The sequence below is a fragment of the Wyeomyia smithii genome, chromosome 1 (genome assembly GCF_029784165.1).
Source record: "Wyeomyia smithii strain HCP4-BCI-WySm-NY-G18 chromosome 1, ASM2978416v1, whole genome shotgun sequence".
Taxonomy (NCBI): domain Eukaryota; kingdom Metazoa; phylum Arthropoda; class Insecta; order Diptera; family Culicidae; genus Wyeomyia; species Wyeomyia smithii.
In genome coordinates, this window is record NC_073694.1 from 130680670 (window position 1) to 130683863 (window position 3194).

General features: G+C 39.8%; 1 long non-coding RNA gene across 1 annotated transcript; it reads left to right on the forward strand.

Moving 5' to 3' along the window:
* Positions 1-257: 257 nt before the first annotated feature.
* LOC129718793 (uncharacterized) lies at positions 258-1819 on the forward strand. The gene is made up of 3 exons (XR_008727046.1): positions 258-847; positions 911-1277; positions 1345-1819. It is a non-coding gene; the product is annotated as an uncharacterized LOC129718793 (long non-coding RNA).
* Positions 1820-3194: the final 1375 nt, after the last annotated feature.

The window sequence follows — 3194 nt, forward strand, 5'->3', positions numbered from 1 at the left end:
GATAATTCTCTTGTTTTGGGCATTTCACTTGTTTGGGGTGGGTTATTCTTATTTTTTCGACATAATGTAATGAAATAGACCTTAATCATAACTTCTTCATTAAAGAATTGCCTTTTCCGTTAAAAATTACTATGAAAAATAAGAAAGAGACTGATGTGCGATTATTCAGGCCATCGAGTAGCAAAACAATTGCATATCAGTCACAGTAGTCGTGTATTTCCACAATCGCCGTGCGCGTACGTGTTCTGTCACAAAACCGATGAATGTGGTGTGTTGTTGAACATTTCGTGTTACGCCCGTGTAATCTAAAAATGGACTTGATAAAAAAGTTCTACGACAGTGACGAAGAAAGTATAAGTTCAGAAAAAGATGTTGAGTTAGAAGGTGGTGCTGGAAAATGGTACGATTGGGATGAAACTTCCTTCGGCGATGGAGGCAGTGATGGTGTGGAATCTAGCGGAGGATCAAACTTGAAACGCGTTCAGAGGAAGAAGACGAAAAAACAAATTCAACAACTCGAATCCGCGAGCAAACGCCGAAACGCCCACACGATTAAATTGATTGATTGTCACTGTAGATAAGGCTGCAGTAACCTTGTAGCTAAGGACGACCGATTAGCTGTACATCGGTAGTTTTGGGAGCTTGACGTCGCCGGCCAACGAAGCTACGTTCAAGAACGGGTTGTGCGTATACCAGTAAACAAACGAATCCGGCTGTACACCTCTCCAAACGACCCAAACAAAATGCATTCCTATAATTACCACATTCGAAGTACTGCCAGGAATGAGTTTATTCGAGTGTGTCGAAAGTTTTTCATGAACACGATTGGATACGATGATCACTGCGGGTGAGTTTTATAAACTTCATGAAATTCATACATAGCCTGCATTCAGCTTTGTATTACTCCTAGGAATATTGTTTACCGAATGGCTAACGACGAAAACACCTATCTTGAACTAGATGACACGTCTAGACCACCGAAACGAGGAAAATATGTGTGCAGCACCCAGAAACGTGACTCCGTCCAAGCAGAAATTCAAAAATATAACCCTACGATTTCTCATTATCGACGTGCTCATGCACCAAACAGGCTATACCTTCCGGCGGATTTTAGTGAGAAAGTTATGCAAAAAGCATGATTTAAATGTCTCCTATGCGTTTTATTGCCGTGTTCTAAAGGACATGAACATATCCCTAGTAAAGCACCAAAAGCATATCGGGAAGACAGAGATGATATGATACCTGGAAATGTTGTTCTGACAGTCGATCTCCAAAAGGTATTTTTGTTCACATGCTTATTCTTAGCTTAAATAGTGAATAATATCTCGTTACAATATATCACAGGTTGTGCAATTGCCCAGATTGGATGGCCTTAAAACTGTGGTTTTCGCACAAAGATTAATCGCTTTCAACGAGACCTTTCACCGGGTCGTCGAAAGGTTCAGTGGCATGGAAAGATTAGTGTTATGGCTCGATAACTGCACTTCACAGAACAAAAATTGGAACCTATTTCTGCATTTGATCGTTCTGATCAATTCTGCGACTGTTCAGTTGAAGAAAGTGGTTCTCAAGTACTTTGAGCCCGGGAACACGTTTATGTCCGCAGACAGCTTCCACGCTGCAGTGGAAGGAGGAATGCGGAGCACCCATTACCTACCCTGACTTTAAGGCCGTCGTTGAAAGAGCAAAATCAAAGGTTGATGTTCTAGATATGCTACCGGACCATTCTTTTACTAACGTCTTCAGCATTTCGCAATACATGCTAAATAAAATTAAGCCGCGCCCGTACATTGACCAAATTCGTAAAGTCGTAATAAAAAAGGGATGCTACCAATTTTGTTACAGTAGCGACTTGACAAAAGACGACGGCAATGGAAATAGTTGCATGCTGTTTACAGCTAAACAACTCAAACAAACAGTTATCCAGATAGTTTCAATTTGAATGATAATATGAAACGAGCAGTTCATCCACAAGGAATTGACATTTCGCGTAAAGAAGCAAGGTTATAATTCCTCTTATAGACGAAACCAAAAAGCCTTTCTGGAATGAGCTACCATGCAAATGAATTTTTATTGCATTTTTGATTAAATGAATAATAAATAGCGTTGAAAACAACACCAAATGTTTTTTATATAGGTTGAAGAGAAACTATGGTTATACTTAAGAAAAACGTTAAATGAAACTGATTTGCGATTATTTTCGAGATGGGACAATTTGACGTCATGTTTTTCTCTGACTTTTTGGAATATAAACTGCTTTTTTGTGTTTTCAAACGATAGTAAAGCAAGAAAAAGAGGGAATCTGTTATTTAACTCAAAACTGGTGAAAAACCATATAGGACTGGTATGCGATTATAGGCTGTGTTGGGCAACATATATGACACTGATTTTGTGGAAATCGGTCCAGCCATCTCTGACAAACATGAGTGAGATTAAATAGTCTCCAGAACACGTTTCTTTCCATAATTTTTGAACCACACTTCAATCTTCATAACATTCAAGAGTTAAGGGTTTTTCAGGTAGCCCGTTCATTCGAAATTAATTTTGTTCAAATCGGTTGAGTAGTTTCTGAGAAATTGATGTTTCATAATTTCTACATTTTTATACATAACCTCTAAACTAGCAATCCAAATACAATAAAATTCTTATGGGGCAACTAGACTTTTCATTTGCAACTAATTTCATTGAAATCGGTTCAGCCACCTCTGAGAAAATCGAGTGAGATTGGGAAAGCGTTACACACACATACACACATACAGAAAATGTTCAGCTCGTCAAACTGAATCTGATAAACGTGATAAACGACATTAGGCCCTTTTGAGCACTTTCATACCTTTAGTTTTTACGGTGATTGCTATAACTTTCTAGGAGCAAGGCAAAAAGGTCTCCACTCTGTCTTTACACGTCTGACCCAGGACTAGGGGGGCCCTTGTGTCGAAAGGTCCGGGGAATTTGCACCCTTTGCCCTCCCCCTCTCCTCAAATCCGGCCCTGGTTGTAGCAGCTCAGCTTGCTGCTGGTCGATTCAGTTCCCCGTAAATAATCCTTTCGGAACGGATTGCTACCACTGCTGCTACTGCTGCTACCCGCGGCTGCTTAGTTAGGACCGTGCTAGAGGCCTAGTGAACTGATTGATTTGAGCAAAAGCAGACTCTTATATAGTCCAAATAGTTTATTATCGGTTAACAAGGTATA